The 25,996-nt window shown below is 39.5% G+C and overlaps 1 protein-coding gene across 2 annotated transcripts in view; it reads right to left on the reverse strand.

Annotated features, from left to right (window-relative positions):
• The window catches only part of tafa5a (TAFA chemokine like family member 5a), a 160,398-nt gene that overhangs the window by 68,553 nt on the left and 65,849 nt on the right, over positions 1 to 25,996 (reverse strand). The gene's annotated exons all lie outside the window — the stretch shown is intronic.

Here is a 25,996-nt window from a genome sequence, read left to right on the forward strand (position 1 = left end):
AGAAACCTCCATTTTGATTCATGTGGCTCCAGGAAGGCCTGGTATTTTCCTCCAACTCTACTACAGCTCAGGGAGAAAAGGCGGTAACTTCATAATCTTAAACAATTATAGAGGTTAGAAATCTCCACCCTTGTTAGATTAACAGTGTAATCTAGTTAGTATATATTTTTTTAACTTAAAATCAAACAAATCTGTAAAAGTGTCCAAAAAAGTTAATTAACCTTGTAGCCTCAGTGTGCAGAGTAGGAATGCAAGTTATCAATTAATGATTTAATCTATAGTTGATAGTTCTTATTCTGTGACTAGCGATTAATTGATAAGCGGCCACTTTCTTTTTAAAGTTTTCTTTAGTATCAAGAGGACCAACTGTCTTCCCATTACATATAGGGCTGCATTATACTGAATAAAAAATATATATTTCAACCTTTTTGTCAAGCTTCCTTAAATACTAACTGAATAAACAGAAATTGGTGCTTTTCTCGTATTATAAAACTTAAACAGACCATCAAAATCAACCATGCTTATTAATTTATCAGCGTTTTCCCCTCTTTTTCCGTTATCACATTCTCGCCTTCGTAGCACTTCGGTAATTTTTGGAATGAAAAGTTGACACTGCTCGTCACGAAGCAGGGCTGAATGAGCGCTTTTAAGGTGAAACTTAAAGAGTTTCATGTCGAGTGTTTATATTTAAAAACAGAACCGCATAAAAAGCGTCTTGCATCCCACACTGGACTCTTGTTTACGTCGTTTGTGTTTTCTGTTCTGGGACCCGCCGCCATCTTTAATTGTGCATTAACCTGTTCCGCTTAAACTATAAACTGATTCCGTCAGCGGCGCCCTCTGCAGGATGGCGGCCAAACTATAACATTAGAAGAAGGTCGAAGAGGACGTTATCTGTTAAACTAATTTTAATTTAATAAACCATTAATCGACTATTAGTCATAAATCAATCATCAATCAATTGTTTGCATCCTTAGTGCAGACTCATTAACTAATAATTAGATTAAGCCTCTTTTGATTACATTTTAGCATCAGCCATTAATTATAATAAATATGATGACCTTGACATAAAGTACAGCCAAGTTGGATTTTCTTGACTTCTGCATCGATTAGATAAAGAAACAGAGAAATTACAAATAATCAAAAGGATATCATTATAATAAAGATATCACTGTTCAACTGTGTTCTCCAGTCGTATGCATTAAGGAGATTAAAAGACAAAGAACAAGTTCAAACAACAATTCCACACCTAACTAAAATCTCCAGAACTTTGTAGAATATGTTCAGAAACCCACAGAAACTTTGAGACAGAATTCCTAAAGACAAGTCTGGCACAAATTCAGCACTGCACATAGCTGATTTTCTTCAAGTGAAGTGAGACAATTTGTCAAAGTGGGTGAAAACGTAAACAGTCAGCATGGATCCAAAATATTTAGCTGTTCGCCAGTCAGCTAAAGTTTGAGGGAATTTCTTTTTCAGCATCAAAGTGAGTGCGCACATTAAATAAAAAAAAAACAATAGTTTAGCCACTGTGCTGAACTAAATTTGATAACAAAAACATTGTAGGGTTACCTGTATCTATTCGTTATGGAAATACCTCACTTTTTCTGGGGGGAGTAGAGATTTAAAAAAAAACAAAAAAACAATAATGTTCTTGAAAATAAGAGATTCTGTTAAATAAATATGAATTTTGCCCCAAAAAAATAATAATAGGAGAATTATAAATTTTAAAAAGCTCACAACTAGTTCAGGGAACCACATCATGTATGGGTGTATTTTACAAATTAGAAATGTAGACTTTTTTTTTCCCAGATACAATGTTTTCTGTTGAGCTTAAAGTATGAAATCACAGCACAACAAGCAGGTTAAAGATTTGAAGAGACCAGATAAAATCTGTTATTTTAACAGACTTGAACTGCTTGACTAAGCTGCTTGGAAGCCAACAGAGAAACTCACAAAAGTTGCTTTGCACTTGAAAACACATCTAAGGCCAGTAATAGAAAAAAATGCTTTCCATTTCCAGGGACCCAAACATGGCCTGTAAGCTGTTTCCCATAAAAGGCCGCCTCCAATCAGCACACCTATTTCCAGGTAATGTACCCATTACCCATGAAAGGAAACGCATGAATACTGATGAAGTTTGTAATTGCTGCCAAGACCCACCATCTTGCCCACGCGCATATTTCCATGTATTCAATCAGGCGACCTTTGACCTCGCAGCCAGGCCCTTGCTGCTCACAAATTAACCTTTGTCTGTGTGTGGAGGCCCCCGGGTGCAATTCCAGAGAGGCTTATCAGGACCTAATTGTGATTGGCAAGAGGATGGAAACTGTGATTAAATCTGGACTTTAGTCCCAGACACTTTGGTGGCTAGCTTAATGAACTGAGCTGTGAGGGGTCACTCCTAGGGTAATGGGGATCTCTCAGGATTCATCCACACAGGTAGCTGAGGCGATCGCGATCACAGGCTAAGAACCGAGCAGTAGAAATGTAGCCTGTTATTTGGAATTGTGATTTTTTTTCATATATTTACTTGCATTTCACCAGCAGAGACAAAACCTGAATTTCAGCGTTTAAAAAGTCGTCAAAGTCCTCGGTCTGCATCTCAAACTCAGATGAGTGCTCGTCCGTTTGCTCCTTCAGCATTTCATTCCCGTTGTGGTTTTTGGTACCTGATGTTTAGAATATTTCATATTGATCATGTGTCAATTTGCATCCAGCTTGAAAATATGCTTGGAAACGCTTTGGCAATCACTCTCCCCAAACTGAAATAAGAACCGCAATCAATAGAAATATGATGCAATGAAAAACCTCCCTGAAAAAATAATGTAAAATTAAAGTGACCAAATAATTAAGTATTTTTTGAGACTAACAAATGCACACTGGCCTCACTCCGCCATAGCAAACAAAACTGCGGGATGAAAAAACAACGTTTTACTCAAGAAAAAGATGGAAAATTACGCTTTTATTTTTTTTCACATTGATTCAGGTTGATTCTGATAAGCTGGTGTTAGTGAACAATTATGCAAAATGCAATTTAGCAAATCAGAAGAAGGAATTTACTTAAAAACATGTACCATAGATTAATAGGACAAACATGAAAAATACCAGTAGGCATACTCCAACGAAACTCAGATTAGCTACTTTTTATGTCAGAGGAATGAAAAAACCTTGGGAAGGTCCATCACTGCAGATTATGTGATTAAATTTTTGACTGGGCTTTTATTTTCCCCACTAAAGGTTTCATGACGAAAGAACAAACTTGAAAAGTGGCTAAATGTACTTTTAAAAAAAATCCCTCGTTTCAATTTATTATTTTTATGAACATTTTCGAAGACAATGAAAACAATCACGGTAAGATTTTTATTGATTTATTTTTTGACACTGGGTGCCTTTTTGCTAATTTCAGATTCAATTTTACACCATAAAATCTTCAGTGGCTCAAAACATAAAGCAGCTTGATGAATTATTCAAACTTTAAAACACACACCCAACATTGGCGAAACATAATACAGCTTGAGAAAAAGAGCTAATTCTGCTGCAAAATATAGTCAAGCTACCAGCCTTCTCAACATGTCTCTACATGTGTTTGTAGATGCAAATGAAATATATTTTCCTGTTCTGTCTTTAATACCGAATAAGTTGTCGAATAAGCTATATTAGCGTCTAAATCTCTGTGCAAATGGCCCAAACGGCCTGCTTTCTGTCTCTGGATCCCATCCACTGCGACAAAGTCGACAGACTGTTTGAATGTCTTATGTAATCTCACAGATCGTGTGGCGCTGACGCACCATGTGTGAAGTCAACAGGCTCAAAGACTTTGGCTGATTAGAGACCGCAATTCTCGGTTGTTCTGCTATCTCCAGTTTTTGGAGCTCATTAATAGACTCCATTTTATCAAACACTGGCCTTGTTTTCTGCTGCCACAGACGTAACTACCCGACGACGGCATTCGCTTCTTTTTCATGTTGCTGGATAGCTGGGCATTCTTTTATACGGAGATGATAATTAAGCTAATTTTAAACTCACTAAAAAGCGAAGGAGAAAAAAAGTCGGTCTGAGCTGTCGCCTTGCAGCTTGGACCTTTTTTTTTGGGGGGGGGGGGGAGCTGAACAGCAATTATATTTCGAATTTTTAATAAAGAATAAATCTAAATTTAAGCCAGTCGACTGTTTTATTACTTTGGAATGTTGAAGTAGTTTTAATTGCAAACAAAAAAATAAAATTTGAACAAGGGCGAAACAAAACTGTATATTTTCTATGGATTGTTCACCAGTGGAGTCCAATTTTTTCATTTATATATTTTTTTATTTTCCACTGTTAAGATCAAAATTAAGTTGAGAGAGCTTGAGGGCCACATTTCTTTTAAATTAAAACTGCTGTTTGTTGTTTTTATCTGAAAAAAAACAAAAACTTAACTAATAGGACCAAACAAAGTCATCCACACTCTGGACATGAGTCATAAGGAAATGTTTATCTTCTCTAATATTCTAGATGTTGCAGAACAGTCTGACTCGGTTGCGTTTGTTCCGATTTATTCTTTTTGTAGACTTTTTTTGTTGTGATTCTCTCCGGTTTTAGATGCGTAGCTGGGAGGAGTTTTGCTCTGTTTTTACTTTTTGGCAGCTGTTGTGATGCGTAACCTTGGAAACAAGGTGTTTTACAACTGGGAGCTGACTGGCATCCTGAAACATGACCCCCAAAAATTGAAGCAATAAATGCATATTTCAAGGAGCGCAAATCTTAATGAAAGCCCTTTGGTAACAATGGACACATTTTTAAAAAAAAGTTATTACAGTTCTTATTCATCCAGTTTCATTTCATCTACTGCAACTTATTAGCCATTAAACACATTTACATTTCCATGATATAAAAAAATCAAGTTCATACCAGATTCAGTTGTTTTATTCCACACAGTCCTCCGTTTCGGTTAAAATACTCAATGTAACTGTTCAATTCTTTATATTTGAAGGGGGAATTATAAATATTTAAGAAAGACTTCATAGGGGAAGTGCACAACTGAGTGCAGGCACACATGTCTACAACGTATTCCCCGGTTTCAGCATGAGTAAGAACTTCAAGATGGGCTCGTCTTTGTATCCCAGTAATGTGAGAATTGACTCGCTCCTTCTTTTTTTTTTAAGTACAAATTGCTCCGAGCGTCCCCGTGGCGCAGCCTCCAGAGCGCAGCGCAAAAGGGGGCCGCATGCATACCGAGACTGATATCGTGCAAACTAAAGGCCAGAACGCATTAAAAAAAAGGGGTCAGAAGTGAAACCAGTAGTCGTCCTTCGACCGAAACGGCGAAAGAAAACAACCCAAAAAAGGGCAGACCAGACTAAACGTAGCGCCAGATTTCTACTAAATTAAAATTGTTTAGTGGCTGTTTATTGCCACTTTTTATTCATGCAAAGTAGCAGGATGTCATCCAATTTATCCACAGCCATCTCATGAATAATTTGGATCGGGAAGACGGAGTGGGGGAGGGGCGGAAACAAGGCAAAAAAAAAAAAAAAAAGTAATCCTGCTTTCTGGAATAGCCTCATGAATCATGGGAAAAATCTACAACTGGCAGGAGTCCTCAAAGTAACCCAAAGCTTGTACGAGCGGCGCCATGATTTATCATCACCCTTATCGTCTTCTGTTGTTGAGCAGTTGTCAGCTTGGCTGGCCAAATGGCTGATTAAAATGTATGTGTGGCCACCCTAGAGTGAAATGAAAGCTCCGACTGTGGCAGAAGATAGATTCATGTGGCAGAGCATATGGCCTAATACAATGTAATGTTATTGACATGCTCCTGCGCTTTATTATTCCTTCTCCTGTTCCTCGCCGCTGTTCCTGCTCTGCACTACGGCGGGAGATTCGGAAGAACATCCAACAAAATGACATCTTCCCCTCCACCCCCCCCCCCCCCCATCCGCTCCTCATACGTTTTGCCCGAATATCTCATTTTAAATGACGAGACATATCTGATTTTGCAGCCTAATGCGGCCAAATGCAAACAGAATCGGTCTGTTTGAGTCCTTATCTGCTGATTTAAACGCTCGCACGCCGGTGAGGTGTGCGCTGCAGACTTGGCAGGAAAGGTAAGTGGGATTTTTTTTTTTTAATTCTTTTTTTTTTTTATTATTTTTATATGTACTTTGAAAATCCGCGGCGTGCCAGAGTCATGCTGGGACGGCACGCTGAGCAACACGGGAAGGAGCAATTTCCAAAACTATTTCCGAGCGCCCTCCCGTGTCTGACACAAAGGTGCTGCGTGACGCGAAAACTGCTGTGGTACGTTTGAGAAAAAGAAAAAAAAAAAAAAAAAAGAAACGTTTAATTATACCTCGTTTTAAAGCGACAATCTTGAGAGCACAGATAAGAAACACACACTGGAATTGGAGGACATTTTAAATATCCAAAACAAAACAGAAACACCAAAAACAATAAATGAAAATGAACTTAAAACCACACGCAGCCAAAAATAAAATCAATAAAATCTATTATGAAGTCTCTGTAAACAAAATTACTCTTCACAATGCAAATTATAAAGCTCATTTTAATTTAACATGTGGTTCATTGATTCATTACTTATTGTGACAGGCTCATATGTTTTTTGTTTTTGTTTTTAATGAATACAAAAAAGTTTGATTTTTGCTGAAAACAAGACCCATCATAAAAGAAGCATGTTGACTTCATATTAATGTGTCGCAGCATTATGTGTCGGGGAAAAAAAAACAACTGATTGATTGAACCAGAGATTGTAGAAAATCTCTCGTCACTTTTCATAAATCCATGCTGGCATTTCCAGCTCGCTGTAAACGTAAATTAAGAGACCAGAGCCGTGACACCAGCTGTATCTACAGTGAACGATCCCTTCCGGGGGAAAACAGAAGTGGCATTAAATGTCTCGGTTAATTCTTCTCACGGTAATAAACTATCAAAAATAAAACGTTTGAACTTCACATTTAGTGAGAGTGATACCAAGCACGTAGTCAGAGGATATCTGAAATATTGTCAGATTCGCATGTTAAACTGTAGCGATGCATAAATGTAATGCCCTCCATGATTATTGTCAGATATAAGAAAAATATTAAATGTTGTCCGATCATTAAATTAAATAAACTTGCTCAACGGGGGAAAAAATAAATTGTAAAGAAGTAATAAAAAAAATATATATATATATTACCAGTGCAACAAGTGGGCACCGTTTGGTAACAGACATTTTTAAAATAGAGTCCTAGTTTATTTAATTGTATCTAAACTGTCTTGTGAGCGTCGATATGGGTCCCTTTAAAAGACACGCTTATTTCAAGACTCTTCATATATTATTACATCTGTGCAAGGAGGGTCGATTATTGTGGAAGGTTAAGTTAAGTTAAGGAAGCAAGTTAAGGTTCAAGTATTCAACCTGTGAAAGTTTAATACAACCGAGCTAAAATACTCCATGCTGAAATAAGACATACAGATTTGTGTGTCGTTTACACAACGCAGCTTTGGGTCAAGGAGAACCCACATGACTCACGTAGTTATGAGTGGCTGTAGTAAAATAGGGACTACTGCAAAGTCAGCGCATAAGTCACTCAAGTTTTTTTTTGTACACATCAAAACACACATAACGACTACTGCACTGCTAACAGAAATATCTTACCCACATGCTCCCCACTTAACCCAGAAAAACAGCATGGCTGCTTGGCAGAGCTGCAAACAGGCGTCGCATCTGTTCTGCCGGAGAGGACAGAGTTCCTTTGAGTGCGTGTAAGCGTGTGTATTTGCTCATGCCAAACGAAAATGCCATATCACTACTGCAGCTGATCAGAAAGAGAGAAGGGACCCAGACGCCAGGTCTGCCAGTCAGAAATTCCATTTTGGACCCAAATACTGTTTTACTGGAACCTTGATGTTGTCCCTCTACCCTGGGGCTTTGCAGACTAGTTGTTTCTTTTTTTTAAAACATGCTTAATCAAAGGCTGGAGAAGCCAACAAAACGGCATGGTGGAACAGGAAGAAGAGAGAAGCAGAATAAACACAGTTTATTCACAGTTAAATCACAGTTTTAGGGAAGAGGTCAAGGGAAAATGTAGGGTATTGAAGGTATTCTTTAAAACGACGTCCGTTATAAGGAAGCTGAATACTGATACTTACAGTGGACCTCAATTTATTGGTATCCTGGGCGCGGATGATGACTGAAAGCAGTCTGTCGATGGAACAATGCGTTCCTTGATGTTTGAAAGTGTGACAATTGACCAGTGTAACAGAGAGAGCAGTGTGATGGGAACACACAGTAAGAGCAAATTATGGTTAAAAGGGTCAGGGTGGCAGGTGGGCTGCCGAACGCATTCCCAGCAAATGCGCTTTGGAACAGAGGCATTAAAAAGTTTGTGAACTGTGACTACTTACTTTCCTTTTGTCCAAATGACTGTACGACTCCAGATGTACGTCATAGTGATTCAGTAAAGTTTGAAGTCAAAAGCCAGTTGGCTTAGAGTTCTGAGCAAATAGCCAAAGTTCAATCGAAGTAAATTCACAGCAACACAAAGGTAGTTAACAGCATATACTACTAATACTACTCAAGTGTGTTCTGACATGACTGATCTGAAGAGCAGCTCAGTAATAATTCAAGTCTTTAAGCTGAACCACTGACTAAAGCTAACCTATGCTAAAGGCTAAACCTAAAATGTTGACTCAACGTAAGCTAAAGGTTAAAAAATCAAAATTTTGTGTAAAAGTTGAATATTTTTGTCACTTGCTTTTGAATTCATTCAGAGAGTGAAATATTTCAAGCTTGTATTATTTGTAAGTTCAATTATGACTATTTATAGGTAATGAAAAGCCATAGAGGACCAATAAAAAAAAAGATATTTTCAACTAAAATCCAGGGTTTCTGCAAAGTATTCTCACTTGAACTTAGTACTTGACTGGGGCTGATAAATGCGGCGTGGCATGAAGGCAATCAGCCTGTGATTCTTCTGAGGTGTAATGAAAACTCAGGTTGCTTTCATAGTTGCTTTCAGGTCGTCTACGTTGATGAGCTGGTTCTGGTGTGTCTCGGTTTCCTCTTGACAATATTCCATAGATTGGCACTGAACAATAATAATGAAAACAAAAAAAAAATGTTTGCATTTCTTCACTCTGTGTGGAATGAATCTATAAAATGCATCAGTTTCACTTAATGAAATGAGTGACAAAAAATATTGAACCTTTTCATAATATTCATATGTATAATTCATTTCAGGCCACTTAAGCTAACGGCTTAGCTAACTAGCTTACTAACTAAAGTTAAGCTGAAGTAAAGGGCCATACAGACCTATTTTGTTTTTGTATTTGCTGCTTCCATTATGGTGCGCGTGTTAAAATAAAATGTACGTTCCTGCAAGCCTTGGGGAGACAAAAAGGAAATTAAAAACAGTTTGAAGCTTGCTACGTTTAATGCTGCGCCACAGCCTGCCATGCTAACAGACTAAGGGCCCAGAGTAGGGAACAGTTTGGATATCAAGCGAACAGGTGAATGTCACGACTGAAACTTTATACACACGAAATTGAGTAGCAACATGAGCACAAGAGAGAAGAACATGGCGTCAAATGCCCTCTAAAGACTTATGAACTATGGGAAGCCATGTTTTTTGGACAACTTTCCTAATAAGACCAGAGAAAAAATTACCACACAGCTGCCACTGCTTTTCTGCTTCCTCAATTAATAATGTTGTTGGGATTGTTTCCCATTTTTTTCCACAGGTTTTTCATTGAGTATATCAATAAATTAGAAAAATATGATTAAATGCAGTTACTGTGAGCAGCTTCTTTGTGTGACTGCTGTCCAGAACAAATGCATTACTTTTTCTTTTTTTTCCCAAGAGCAGTATTTCTGTTTGTGGATCTATTACTGCTCTGCTGTACAGTCACCTGAAGCTACCTAAAAGAGAAGTAATAAATACTTATTATTGTCACTTTTATCATTATCACTACAGTCCTATAAAATATTGTGATAAAACTTTAAGTCGATATTGCCCACCCCTACTTCTAAATATATATTTTATGTTTACAGCCATAGTTAGGAATATAAACATACACTTCTCTTCATTCGTCATATCACGCATACTTTTTTTTATTTCATGTCTTAGGATTGCAGATAGTTTGAATGCTTTTATTTTATTTTATTTTTCACCAAGGACTATTCTGCTACTTTAATTTAGCAGTCACAGATATTGGTTTGACGTCTTAGAATAACTTTTGTCCCTGCTAATTGCCTTCACATGCAGCAGCCTTTCACGGTGAAGCGAAAACCCACCACACATCTATCCTTGAAATTATTAATACCCTACCAACGCTGCCATGACTCAGGGTAAGTTCTGGAGACGATTTTTATTGAGAACCAACCCTCGTCGGGCCAGCTCGTCTATTTTGGGTGAAGCAAGCCTCTACGAGCGCTTCGCTTGCTACGTGGGGGAAAGTGATTTGATTTTCTTCTGCTGTATTTTCACTAAAATGCTTGGGCAAGCAGCAGGCGTGTGTGCGCACTAACGCGCGCACACACGCGCCTGCACACACGCACACACTAAGGAATGCACATGCATTAAAGCATACAAACATAAGTGCAGCATATAAATGCCAAATATAACTGCAAGATTGACTTCAGTCTTCCTGGCTTTGTCTCACGCAGTACATCTTCCCACATGCACACGATAGTCGACTGAATGTTCCCAGAGAAACCCTGGCAACCTGCTGCCATCTTATGACAATCAATTTGGCTCTTTAATTTGATCTTTTCTGAAGCCAATGTAAAATGACCGCTTCACACCATGAATAAAAACAATCTACAAAGTGAATAGTTTGGACTCCAAATAAATAACTTTGCATGTTTTGCGTGGCTAGTCTGGAAAATCAAGTATTCTGCATGAGACTTGCCGGGGGAGGAGGGCTTACTCCTCTTTTAACTGCTGAGCATTACGTTTGCTTTTGCATCATAATCGACAAATGTTATTCACATTTCCCTGCGTCTTTCTGTATTCAGTAAGAGGTGTTCTGCACATGCAAACTGCTGCACAACTCAAATCTGCTGACTAGCCAGTCTGGCAACAAAGCGGTGGATGTCTATGACGTAGCTTATGTAAAACTGTACATCTTTTCCCTTCTAAACCAAAATGGTCAGCAGGATGAATGAAAAGTGATGATGCAGAAACTATATTTAATAGTTTTTATAGCACAAGTTTGGTTCATCTTCTGGAACTATTTTCAGACGATCAAAGGAACTGTTCTCTGTTCCAGAGATGAACGTACTTTGGTCCAAAAAGTGCAAGTAGACCTGTCACAATAAATTGTTCCAGAAATGATTGAGATAAATGATAATATTGTTGTTGGAAGGTATTTCAAATAAATAATAATAATAAAATTAAATAAATAAATATAAACCGCACACAACTGAAACATAAATTAAATAGGTCATCGTGTCTATTAACAAAATTGCCCTTCCAAAAATATTAATCATCAGAATGGATATTACTATATCCTGTGATTCGTTTATTAATTGATCAATTGGTCGTTGCGACAGACTTAGCGGCAGGATTACTCAGACTCATTTCCATCCAGAGTCACTGAAAATAAGAAGATGAAATGAACAAACACAACGCAACCAACAATTTGAGATCAATAACAGCAAACCCAGCAAAATTACACAAGACAAAACCAAAACACAGAGCAAAACAAAGGAGCTACAATTACAATGGAAGTGAGGGTATTTGAGACAAATGCTCCACTTCTTTTGATTTGTGAAGACATTTTTTTTCTCTAGCACGTGCAGCCAGACAGACCCTGGGATTCATTTACTTTTTTCCTGCTGTGACCTTGTTTAAAGCACGTAAAAAAATAATTTAAAAAAAACCCACACACACTAGTTTTCCCATGAGACGGCCTTTTCTCCTTAGAGTTGGTGTTTTAGGATAATGAACCCTGCTTAATAACAGGCTGTTGTTGCGAAACAATGAATGATCATCAATTAAAACAGCGGGGAGAAAGAAGAAAACGAATGACCTCGGTAACCCCTGGTAGCACAGCGAGGCTTTCTGGAATACCAGACCTCAAACCAGCCACTTCAGGGCTGCAATTAAGCATGTTTTCCCCCCCCTCTCCCCGAGGACACATCAAAACAGGGCAATGATGATAAGGTGAAGTTCCTTAAATTTCACTGTGATTTTGCAGACTAAAGACCTCAGGCTAAACTAGCAGGAGTGCAATCATTTCTCTCCCCCCATAGGCCCCTGGGAGACAGAGGCGAGATCTGTCGGATAGAGTTAGGCGCCCGATCGGACCCCGCAGGGTGCAAATGTGTGCAGATTTATACTAAAGCACCTGTAAGTGCGTCGCGTACGTGCGGTCGGGTCAGAACAAACAAGTCCGAGGCAACAAATGCCAGCGTTCGTTTAGAATTTGATTCGTTTGACAACTCACAAGGTGAAAGGACCTGTTGGGAGGAAGAGATTCAAGTCAAATTCATTTAAGGCCAAACCTTTCACTTCCTTTTCCGTTCCGTCTGGACATATTTTTCTTTTAAACATGACACGAAGGAGCAAAAGATGGCCGGAAGCAAACAAATCTGAAACAGAGAAAGGAGTCCTGAATGGATTTATGTTTGTGCATCTGGGTGTTTCAGTGGCTCTGTTCCTTTGCTGGAGGCGCCACAGAGTCTTTATGAATGTCCCTGCAGCCCCGGGGCAACAAACCCAACCACACAAGAATGGAGGGGGGCGAGGGGGAAGGGGACTGGCCGACTTCAGCAACTTCCCACTGGCGCCGCTTGCCTAAATTTTTTTTGTCATTAGCAGCATCTACGATGATGACTGTGTAATTTCGTCATCAATCTAATATACCAAACGAGATAAAGAAATCTTATCTGGTGAGAACAGAAGGGCATAGCCGGTGCGGTTGTGTACGGGAGTGGCAGAGTGGATGGCTCCTTTCACTGCGGCTCCATCAGCATGCAGGCTGAGGTGTGCGAGGAGAGCGGTGATTGAATACAGAGGCTGTAGGCCCCAGCGCTGCCTTTAATCTCCCCCTGCTCATTTAACTTGGCCTCTGTGCGGCCGCTCTGCCGAGGCTCAGCTGGGGCATAAAGGCACCCTCACAAACACACACAAACAAACAGCTCTGTCTGCAGGACTTCTACAAGTCCTATCTGTCTTCAGATCCGACCGTCCTTCTGTCGGACGCGTTTGTCCGTGCCTCCCCGGGTCACCTCTGAGATTTCCGTACATTTTTCAGGGCTTTAAGTTCTGGCTAGCCATCGGTCTTCTTGCAGCCTTATCAACGAATCTGTGCAGAAAGCAAAGAAACCAGGAAAAGGTTTCTTGCAGGAAAAGGAGAGGGATGGAGGACCTTTTCTACAAAGTTATCTTTGGTCTCGACTGGAACAAAATTTCCCACCAAGTTGGCGGTCAGTCACTGCATCCTCGCTTGGTAACGAAAGAGTTCTCGGAAAAAACAAAAACAACACCTAGTGTGGAACGTGAAACAGCCGGCTGCATTAGTAGTGTGAGATTTATTTCAGGCCGCACACAACACTGCAAAAACAAACAAGCAAAAAAGATTTCAGAAGGGCACGTTTGTGTCTTAGTGTCTGTCTGTGCATGCTCCTGCCTGTGGTTTTCGTGATTAAATAAGGATCAGTATTGTTGACAATTTTGTCATATCAGAGAGTAAAGCACCTTTTGGTATCTTTAGCAGTGCGGGCAGGAACCAAGTCCTGCTGGAAAATGAAATAAGCATTTTCATAATGTTTGCCAGCAAAAGGAAGCTTGAAGGGCTCAAATATTTCCTGGCAGATGTCTGCATTGACCATGGTTTTCAGAAAACCCAGTGGACCAACACCAGTAAATGACACGGCACACCACACAGACACCTGTTCCACTCAACTTTCTGTCAATATTTTTGGATACACAACTCTGTGAACAACAAACTTCTTCAGCAATGACCTTTTGTAGCGTCCATCCAGCTACTAATAGTGTTGACGGTTAAGGTTCTTCTATCCAGATGGAAAATTATAGGTCTGCTGCAAAACGAATATCCAAAACTGTGGCGAATATCCGGGGAAAACTAGACTAAAGTAAAAGGGCATTTGTGGTTGTTGGTTTCTTTTTCCTAAAAATGCTTGCTGACATATTATTGAAATGCTTTTTGTTTTTAAATAAAATTGTGGCATGTTTGTAAGACAAATATAAAAAGAGAGAGAGAGAGAGAAAAAAATGGACTCAAAAGATTAAGACAAACTAAATTTCTGAAGACAGGAATCAGCCTGGAACTCACAGTGAGCACCGTCTGCCTTGCAAAGTCTTTTCAAGGGTGCATGTGAAAATCCAATTTGCTGGAGATGGTGACCCAAGAAAGTGCCGGTGGAGGATAACAGTTCTTGAGTGTTTAATTATTCAAAGCTGGCAAGTTAATATATGTGGAGGCAGCAACTCGGAACTTCCTACCCACAAAGAAGAAAACATTTCCCGGAACCAACGTGTGTATCCGAGGAGCCCTATAATTCACTACCCGGTACTGGTAGGAGACAGCGCAATCACACCGAGGACTAAGTGCTGCATGATTCTGCAGGCCCACCAATACATGTAGAGATGTCCAAACCTTCAGAAAAATAAATAAAAGAAAGCAGATTTACAGTTAGAATCCACGGGTCTCCTGTCTAAAGCAGTCTGTGTGATGGACAGGATGTGCAGTTAGTGCAAGAATTTGCCACCTCCTCCAGACTGAAAGTAAATATTTCTGCGTCCCACAGGGGGAAAGAAAACGGCTATGAGCACAACTTGGCTTACAGGAATGACAAATGAAACTCGGGCTATCACACGCTGCACTCCCGTTGATGGGACTACGCTTTTGGCTGCTTTTCAGGAAACACAGCTCAGAAGCGGGAGCCTGCATCTATAAGCAATGAAGCTAAGGTTTAGGGGTGGCTGCATGAAAATTTATAGAATGCCCCCACCTCCCCCCCCCGACAGTTGAAAATGTTTTGAATATTTTATGTTTGCAATCAAAACAAAAATCGATAAGAAAAATGATGCGTTTAAGGACTTTGGAAGCCATTCCAATGTCAGGAGGGGGAAAAAAAATAAAGTTAGGGGAATACATTAAACTGCCAATTTATTTCCAACTGAGCTGCAGGAAAAGCCATTTGCATGTTTAGCTAAAAAGACAACAAAAGTAAAAATGTAATGTGAACACAAGTTTCCTTTGGAACTTAGGTTTATAGAGCTGAAGGTGACATTCAACCTTCATACATTTTTTAGAAACAATGTGTTTTTTTTTTTTTTACATATTTGTTAAAGTTTTCACTATGCCATGACAGTATAATAAATCAAGATTATCCGCCTTCTTCCTGGAGTCCTAATGCCATCTGCAGAAATGCACCGTTTTTCTCAAAAGAAACTATCAGAACCAGGAAGAGGAGCTTACCGCTGTCAATCAATCACGTGTACGCAGCACAATGGACGATGCTGTGAATCCTAAGCCTAGTTAGGATGGACACCAATGATGGCAAATAAAGTGGTTTTGTAGTGTTGTTTCTCCACCTTTAACACATACATGAGCTTGATTGACAGCTCTAAGACCCTCCTCTTGGCTCTGATTGGTTGCTTTGTGGTGCGATCCTGCACACAGCTGTAGGAACACAAAGAGGAGGCAGAGGGATTTGACTTTTTCACACATCTCCCTCATGAGCAGAGGAGAAGATATAAACAAACAAGAACATTTTTATCAAGAAACTATGGCTCTCAGACCAAAAATAAATAAATAAAAAAATACAGCTGGCCTCTAATCCCATGGTCTGGATAGACCAAATAGTGGAAAATAATTGGATACTGCAAGCTATTAAAATTTTACAAGAGCAATGTGTGGCAAAGAAAGTGTGAATCCATTCAGGTCAGAAATTGAGAGTTTATAAGTCAGTCCTTGTAAGCCAAACCTTCCAGGTCTGGGTTTAGGTATAGAGCTGGCATTAGAAAAGCTCAGAACCAACTGGGTGACCTGGGAGGGTGTTTGATTAATGAATGAAGCAGAAACATCTGATGGCTACGTAAAATATCACTCCTGTGGTGTCTATGCATATGCGATTATGTGTTCGAAAAAACAAGTAAATAATTTAGAAGAGTTTTTTCCCCAGGAAGAGTCTGTTGGACTCATAAAAGCTACTTCGGCTCAATTATCTTGCTAACTAAATTAAAAGGTCTTAATATTAACTTCACCATTCAAATGGTGCTGGCTAAAAGGAAGCAGACCCATATTTTTTTTCTTCTTCTTTTCCATGATAACAACTGCACTCTATTTTAGTGGAACTGTTGGTAATAAATGCCAATTATAATTTTCAGATGAAAATTAGCGGTGAACCAAAAAAAAAAAAAAAAAAAAAAACTTGGTAGGCACAGAAACGGAACTAATGAGGGCTGCAATCAGAAAAGGTTCAGTTACCAAAAGTCTTTGGCTGCTTCATAATGGAAAATACACATAGAACTAAAACAGCTCCCTTTATGCTTTGGGTGATTAGCAGCTCATGTAATTACCATCATGGAGCCAAAAAAAAAGCCAGGCAGACCTTTAGGATTCATGCAGCTGTCACTTCGCTCTGGCTTCAAAAGTTTGTAATTTGTGGGACAGTTTGAGTGAGGATGTCTGAGCAGAAGTAGGAACAACAGAGATAGACTGAAATGATGAAGGCGGATAAGGAAGTGTGGAAGTAATTATAACCTCAAAGGTTTCCTGTGACCTTTGGTACCAAGGAAGATTCATCACAAGTCATGCAAGTCCACAAGCCTGGCCATCTCTTTCCAGACACCCCCTACCTGCCGAGCTGAGAGGATTTGTCTTGTCAGAACAAAAGTCTCCTTTCCTGGAAATCACAAAAGCGTCGCTGACAGCTGAGTGACTGACAGTGACACTACAGAGGAAACAAAGCACACAGCTCATCTTGAGTCAGACGCTCAGAGTGGCTTTCTTTCATGTCAACAAACTTTACTTCTTCCAGCTAACAGTGCAGCTAAGGTTACAGTTTTCAGTTCATGGGAAACTGTTAACTTCCTCTTCTATCCTTGATTATATCTATACTGAAAAATAATTGAAGGTAAGAGCTGACGAGCTAAATGAACATCTCCACAGATCCCAATTTATTTATATATTTACCAAGCCTTTTGCTCACTAGACTTGACAGAAAACTTAAAACATGATATGTGTGGTTATTTTATGTTTTGTGCACAACATTTTTTGTTTAGATGGTTGAAATTACATCTTCTGATTTAACATTAGCTTAACAATAAAGTTAAAACTTTTATTTACTCTAACCAAATGTTGGATATGTCACCTATAACCAAAGATGCTATTGCTATTAATTCCAACTAATAACATAGTAGAAACATTATTACTATATGTTACATACTTGATCATTGTTTTTTGCCATCTATTGCTGTTGTGCGTCAGATTTAAAGGTGTACCAGAAACACGTGAATACACTGGTTCTGATATTATATATATATATATATATATATATATATATAGGAATATATATAGGATATGTAGGAAATGCCCAACCACTACACATCACTACTTCATATCAAAGAGTCATTATGTGAATGGTTAAAAACCAGATAATCCTTGAAGGGATGCTTTAAATCTCACTATAAGTCATATTTAAATGCAATTCGCGTGTCTGTGTTCTGTAACTCAACTCATGGTATATAAGTGGCAACCACTTGTAACTAATAAAAAAATGACAACCCTAGTCTGACAACCTCTACTTGTGTATGACATGCTGGCATCCAAACTCTTACTTCCTGCGCCCGACATCAATCTGACATTAGGTTATTCATCTGGAGAAAAGCTACAGAGGATAAATAAAAGGTGCTTTTGTTTTTAAAAGGGAAAAAAGGGGGAAAAATGCTTTTCTCTCTCCTTTTTTTTAGCCTCTAAGTGAAATGACATTACAGGGAATAGTCGTTTCCACTATGTAATTTCCATAGTAACAATAGGGCGGCTTTCGAGTTAGGATGGAAATATGGAAAGTCGTTCTGGTAGCTAAAATAAAGCTCCAGTAAAACTACCTTATAACTGAAAGACATCAAGTTTGCCATTCTGTTTTGGTTGGGGGGGCAAAAAAAAAAAAAAGGCGTGGCAGTACATCTCTAATTTGTATGGTAATATGTCATTTATTCTTTTGTAACACTGATATATGTGTGCCATCTCTGGAAAATAAACCTATCAAAACTTGTTACTCAGCTCATTTTTCATTTTCAACAACAAGCCTCGGGACAATTCGTGAGAAGTGCAAAACAAAGAGGGAAGGGAAAATATGGAAACTACCGCCGCGAAGTCCTCTGCGTAGTTGCAGGAAAACTTCTGCACTCATAATTCTCCTTCCCGGAGACATGCAAATACATAATTTCTTCAAGGGGGAAAAAAACAAACATAAAAAAAAAATCTCTCCCCACCCACCGCCACAAACTGCAGTGAAAACAGGCACATAAAACGGCAAACTGGGTCTTATATTTCACTGTTGTCGAGGTAGGGAGGGGTGGTGTGTTTGGCCAGACATTTGCTCATGAATATTTAGGTATTGCGCTTATGAATATGCATTAGCATGCCAGAGCAGCACTATCAGCACACAGATTTATGAGCTGGGGGAGCAGATAATGATGAGGGAGGAGATAAGATGCCTACCTTTACAGGGAAGACAGCAAACAGCAGAGCTGCATGAGCAACATGAGTAACTTTGTGCGTTTTTGTCGATTCAAAGTGGGTTTTAAAGCATGAAAGAGAAACAGAACACTACTTTCTGTTACAAAACACTACTTTTGTAAGTAGTGCAAAAATGTAAATAGTACATTCTGGCACTACTTACAAAAATGTACTCGAGTGAAAATCGGAGGCTGGAAAACAAATCTGCAAAGGGGAACTGTTAATGGGAAACAAAATTAAAAGGTATATCTGTCAATTTTTGAGCATGACTGTGAGGTCTGTTTCCCCTCCTGCCCTAGAGGTGCATCGACACAGAGCATCGCAATCTTCTTTATCTGCACAACACACTACCTGCCCGTGCGCATCGCTCCCGCGCGCAAGAGTGGGGGGGGAGGAGGGGGCGCTTATGAAAGTGTGTCAACAGCGATAACGCGCCATACCGCCAAACCCCAAGGTTGCAGAGATATCACAAATCTGGCGCCTCAGGTGCGCCGCAACCAGAGAGAAGAAGAAAAAGGCGGCAAGCTGGAAAGTACTGAAACACCTTCAGAATAATCACCCCCAGCTACCCCGTCCAACCTGCCTACCCCAACGCGAGGATGGTAGAGATTGACACCGACGCCGTGTCGGGAAAACTTTCCGGGATGCAATTTCAGCTTTAAGGAACGGGGGGGTTTGTTGTGAGCGGTCTTCATCTTCTTGGGTCAGCAGAAGCACTGCAGATGTCGGCAATTGTATTCTCGGCCTCGGCTAAACAAAATGTAAATTTGACAAGAATCTGCATGAAAAATCTTTAAGGCAACGGGAAGTGTTGCACCATCCCAAATATTAAGGTAATGAAATTGGGTCACCTCCAATGAGAGGTTTTGAAGAAAAAAAAAGAGCAAAATATGTGATACAGCTAATTAAATTTCACCATGTCGGAGGAAAACCTCATTTCTAATGTGCATGAGTCACCGTGGGAATTATTTCTTTAGCTTACACAACCTCGTCGGAGGCAGCCGACCTGGCCTCTCGCAGAAAAACACTTTTCCTCAATCTTTTCAGAGAGTTCTGATCAACCACGGCAGCAAACCAGCATAACCTCGGCAAATTAGCTGTGGCACCATCATTTAGTTTTAGCTCTGGGGTAAAAAAAAAAAAAACAACCTAAGATGAGATTAGTCTTGCAAAGTTTTACATCAGCAACTTTTAAGAACACTTTCGGGTAATACATCTCAATTTATGGCACTGAGGGAAAATAAATCCAAGTAAGCAAAAGTAAAGTTTATTTGTTAAACTGATGGTTTTCTTTAAAGGCTTTTCAGTTTCCTGCCAGAAAAAAAAGGGAATCATGCCAGATTGTTGGCTGTTGACTCAACCATTGTTTGAAGTCCAGTTAAGATCACTTGGTTCCGACAGCTTGCACTTCCACCCTTCTCTTTTTGTACACCACTTACAGAACTATGGAAAACGATCTGGTTCCAAACAGATTTCTTCTCTTTTTTGCTTTAATTTTTGTGAAACTCAAGCAAATTTCAATAACTTCAAAAGATGATTACTTTATGCATAGGAAAAAGATCTGTCACTATCAAACTGGTCCTTTGGGGAAAAGTAACTGTCCAACTTGTTCAAACGTAACCTAACTGTGATTATCCATAAGCTCAAAGGAATGCCCTTCTCTAAATAGAACCTGCCTGACAACACAAAGTAGGTTAAAAGAACTAAACAAAGCAACATCTTAGATTTCTTGAGAATCAAAGTCTGCAACATCTGGCAGTCTTGAAAGGGTTACCAACTTATTTGTAACACCTTTATATAAGCAAGCTAGTGTGAGCCCTTATCCACCAGTGGGAAAAACACGGAACCCTTCGAAGAGAACGATCCACCAAGATTAACCCAAAAACACTTTGAAGACTCATCCAGGTTACTCAGCTCACCAAAAACAAGAGAAGTGAAATAAATCAGAAAGAAATATTGAAGCAACAGCAGCTGTGATTCTCAGGTGTATAGAAAATATGTAGTGAGAGCTGAAAAACTGTGTATGAGCAAAGTGACACCGGTTCTTTCAGGAGAAATGCGAAAAACATTTTGGCAACCTATAATGAAAAGCTTATAGAAGGATACCCAAAGTATTGGACCCCGTTTAAAAAGTAATTATTTTAACCTACCAAGGAAATGTATGCAAACCTATGAATTTGAAAAGTTTGTTGGGATAAATCAGATAAAAAAAATACTTTGATAATCAACATAAAAAATGTATTTATTGGCTTGAAGTTATTACTTCACCAAAAAAGGCAATACCTGGTAACCGACTCCAGCACACACACACACCACAAAAATAACTATAAAAATCCTGCTTCCTTTGAGAGAAAGACGGTGTGCAAGAGGAGGGCAAAACAGGAAGAGAATAAAACTCTGCACATCACTGCAAAAGGTGACACATTGTTGCTGTTTTGGGATTACAAAAAAAAAAAAAAAGTGCGCGCCACCTCCTGCGTTCACCTCTCCGAGGACTTGAGCACATCAATGTCCGTTTCTTTTCTTTATGTTCATCACAACCCGAATTCTCATTCCGCGCCCTCCCCGTTTCCGCTCCTTCAGAGGAAACAGCACGACTTACTACGGCGACAGCATTTTGCATAACAAAAGGGAGGGAAAATGGAGATGCGGGGGAAAAAGAAGGGGAGGTTGTAGGAAGTCAAGTATGTAGAGGAAATTCTCCTTTGGTGAGGACGCGTGCACGCGCCCGGGTCTACGCGTATGCGTGTCCACGCTGTGTGTACATTAGCTATAAAGCCCAAGGCTACAGCTGGAGAAGAGATAGTGAATGTGCTATAATGGAGACTATGCGCTCACTGCAGCGGAGTACAAATGATAAATTATTCATCAAGTTCAAAACCAGAGGTATCATCAGGACAGTGCTATTATTAACAGCTGATGGTCAGCTGTTGCTTTAAGACGTGACAGGACAGAGTGTGTGGTTCACCTTGTTATGTTTAATTGATCACTGTGGAAAGTGAAAAGATGTGGGTAGAGATATTGTTCATAAAGTTAAGAAACAGCTCTCTGAAGTTTCACGTTGTCTCCGAGTTTCTGCCTCTTGTTTCTTTCTGTCCACTAAGAACTTCGTAGTACCTGAGGTTGGGTCACGGTGCTAACAGGGGTTGCTTCCGAGTAGGACATCTAAACGGACATCCGAAAACCATATGACCACGCATCGACAGTTCAACTTTGGTGCGACCACCGAATCTCTAAGGCTGAGGAAAGTCAGCCTACAGAGGAAGTTTGATGCATTCGCTTACATTTTTGGATCTAGTTCTTTCGGTGATGATCCATACTCCATGTAATTATGTAACAATCAAAACACTGGTGGACCAGTAAATAGGGAACTTCTCATTTGGGTAATTTGTTCACAACAATAGACCAAAGCAGTGCCGGTTTTACAACTGATGAGGCGGCAATCAATTTATTCATCTCCTGCTCCATTGTACCTAAACTTGTGAACAACACAACTGAACTTCTCTGTTCGACAAAGACTGACCCTCATCTCTGTCAACAAATGCCTGCAATTTCAAGGGGCTGACTGTCATCCCAGGTGATTCACATCCGTGCAGCAGAAACCAGAGACGCTACCTTGAGGCTCCCTAAACAGAGACTCTCCTTTGCTTTAAAACCTTACCCCAGAACGCCACAAACAGGATTAGTGACAAAGGGAACCCTGGGCTGAGTTTAACTTGCACTGGGAGCAAGCTTGACTTTCCAGACACAGCTCTTTCTATGAGTGTCCTTTAAAACATCCCTGGCAGCCAATAATTCAGCAACAGCCTCCACAAAATTCATTCAGAGGCACAGCCATTATCCTCGTCCAGATCGGCAGAACAAAAAAACTCCCAAGACTTCCTCAATAACTCTAACGGTAAAAAACTGCTTTGCTGTTTTCCAGTGAAGATGAAAGTCAAATTGATATTCCAGATTCCTAGGTTTGACCATCTGCCAGAGATTTTCTGCCCAGTTATGTCTATATAAACACCAGAAGGATGCACTGAAATGTACATAAATCAGATGATGGCAATCTGATGGGGTTGTTTGGCTGAACACTTTGACTGTCCAGTGTAGTGTTTTACTCATTCAAACACAAATTGCACAAATAACAATCGCTCTACTTTCAAAATAAGAAAATTTTGAAAATCGATGAAAAATTCCACTCTGAACACTTTCATATTTTTGAGTTAGACTTAGACTTGATAATAGTTTAAATGTAGCTTTGATTTTAGAATGACCGCTACTGAGCTATCAGGACACTTAGAGGCCTTAAGTAGTCCCAAAAAGAAAATATGTTTAAGAAGAAAACTTTCTCTGTATTATCAAGTATAAAATGAGGTTGATTTTGAGTTTTCTTTGCATGATCGATTGGTTTTGTATTAGGAAAAAAGAGTAAGCCACTCACAAACTCTTATCACTGTGTATTCTGAGGTTTTCCATTTCCACATCTGGTTAGCAGCGTAAATTCTGCTCGACAGTTTGATCAACAATTCGTGCTTTGATTTGCAGTTAGAAGAGGTTTTCTTCACTGGTTCAAGGTTTCTCACTGGCCTTGGGAAAATTACCTTAGAAAACTGAACTGTTGCCAGACATAGAGGATCCAGAACAGATCCAGAGCCATCAGTTGAGCATAAGATGACCATCGAGGATGACCATCTTTTGCATTTTCCAGATAAATAAACCATAAAAAAAAGACATGTTCTGTAAAAATGTTTGCATGTTTCTTATCAATCCTTGGATTTGAGCTGAAAGGGATGAACTTGGTGAAGAGACCTGGGTTTGGTTTGCTCAGTAGGTGTGGAACTGCAGAAGGTTTTAAGACAGAGCTGCACCAAATGCTAAACCACACTGTCATAATCATTGAGATAATCATCATAATGACTTTTGACAAATTCACCCAAATGGGAAAAGTGGCTTATTATACAACTGAGCATCCATGCTGAGCAAACGTCATTTTTGTTCTGTTTTTGCTGAAGTAATCTTGCAGTACTTGAGTTCTAATTTCAAAGGCTTGTCTTCAGTTGCTTTTTGTGTCGACTCTTCAGTTCATAACTTTTGACTTTACTCTTTAATCTATGGAGAACTGGAGAGGGTGCTTTTGTGAAATTTGCTGTAGTCAAAGGCTGTCTGGGTAGTCAGTTTGGCTTAACCATGCGTTGAACTGTCGGTACAGAAACGTCAGTAGCCTGGCATTGTAGCTGTGTTGTCAGTCTATCAAAGATCTGCAAGTTAGTCATTAATTAGCTACCCAAAAAAGTAACGGAAAGGTTGTTGCCTTAGTGAGAGGTATTGGGTTTCTAGTAGGGTAGGTTAACACTGCTGAGATTTAATGATAATCTCTAAAGTCCTCAGATGTATCGAGATGAAAATTTTCATCAGCATATGAAACATCATTAGATGGATAATGTGTAGCCATTAACTCATAATTTTGCTAACAACAATGAATTGTCTGGGAAATTACATTCCCTGGACAGTGTCAGTTGAGTCTAACAAGAACAACAATTTGCAGTAGTGTAATTAATTTTAATGTGCTAACATTAGCATGCTTCATCAGCTTAGGGCAAAGTGGTCATGACGGTTGCAGTGATCTACTTTTCCTATATTACAAGATAGATTTTTCCACGTAGTTGATAATAAAATGAATGTTAAGACACCACTTACAAAATGGCTGACCCCTATAGTGGACATCTACCAACAGCTTTTGTCGCTCTCTCTTTCGGTTTAACCATCTAACCTTTACATCTGCATACAGCACATATGCTCTTATCCGACACCCTGTCCTCTCGTTGCTGTTTATTGCTCCCACCAACCTTATTTTTATGTCTGTCTCAGGTAGAAAACGCAAGGCAGCGTAATTGGTATTCTGGCTTTGTCACAGCCAATGCAGAGCAATGTTAGCAGAATAAGAGAGGAAACATTCTTATCTGGATTTCTGCAGTAACTGCGCTGTGTGGGGGAAGCTGTGAGTCTGCTTCACTTGCTTCTCTTACATTATATTTTTGTCATTTTTGGGATTTTTTTTTTCAAAAAAAGAAAACTGCTCCTGAAGTCTGAGGTAATTATTGACTGGTTGCACTGCAGGATTCGAAGTACGCAAGCGTACAAACACGCACATTTAATGTCAACGTACACAGTAAGTGATGTTTCTCATCAGACAAAGCCGCGTGTAGGTGCATTTTGAAGAAAGTCTGCCTGCATGCATCTGCAATTCCAACACAAACACTGTGCAACCTTGCACGGCCCCCTGGCACACCACTCCCACATCTGCACCAAGCACTCTTACTACATCCACACATTGCTCCCTCGGTGTCCTCTCTTCTGTCTCCACAGGGCTGCACTATAAGACACATGTACTTGCACAGCAACATTGTGGGTCTATTTTGAGGTTGTTGAGTAAGTGCACCCAAACTCTCGCATCCCAGAGCACTGTGAAATGTGACTGTGGATGGAACGAGAGTTAATTAAGGCTACTATTTATATATTGCTTTAAAACACTCAAAAAGCAGGCATGGCATGCCGCCGCTAACATGTTTCGTTTTACTCCTTTTCACAGGTGCGACGGTTTTTATAGGCCATACACGTTAGGTAGCGTGACGTTACATGATCATTGAGACATTACAATTATTCTGAGCAAAAATAATCATTGACCTATCCTTAAAAACACGAACAACCAGAGGAAGTTCATAAAATGGACCGTTTGGCTCTGTTCACAAAAAGCACACTTAAACATTTGGCACAGGACTCTAGAGAGTTAGTGATTCCTTAAAAGGCCATTTACTGCTATAACAGATACTCAGCTGTAAGGACCCGCTTTGAAGCCGACGTTTTTATGATTCCTAAATTTCTTCGTGGCACCGCCGCCATCTTTTGTAGCATTTTCAGAAGCAACATTGGAAGGGGTGGTTAGCTAATCCCTTAAAAACAACCCAAAACATTGAGACGGATCTTACAATACGTCTTTGTGATACATAATAAACACACAACATTTTTTGTAGTAGGAAATGTGAAAAAATGTGAATAGTTTTAACAATCATTTAATTTTTATAGCAGTTGTTTTGAATCTCCAGCACAAAAACCCATTAGCCATGCTAGCTATTTAAACTAATACCTATATGTATGGTGCTGTACAACCTTAAAGGTATTGTAAACTTATTTAAGGTTAAGTTGTATCCTAAAGTACTATCCGTACACCTATAGCACCTTAAGTGTAGCAGCTACTTGTAGTTAATGCTGGCATCTAATCCTACTAGTAGCTATTTATTAGCATTAGCTACTA

Source organism: Poecilia reticulata, chromosome 23 (assembly GCF_904066995.2).
Source record: "Poecilia reticulata chromosome 23, P_reticulata-male-v2, whole genome shotgun sequence".
Lineage (NCBI taxonomy): Eukaryota > Metazoa > Chordata > Actinopteri > Cyprinodontiformes > Poeciliidae > Poecilia > Poecilia reticulata.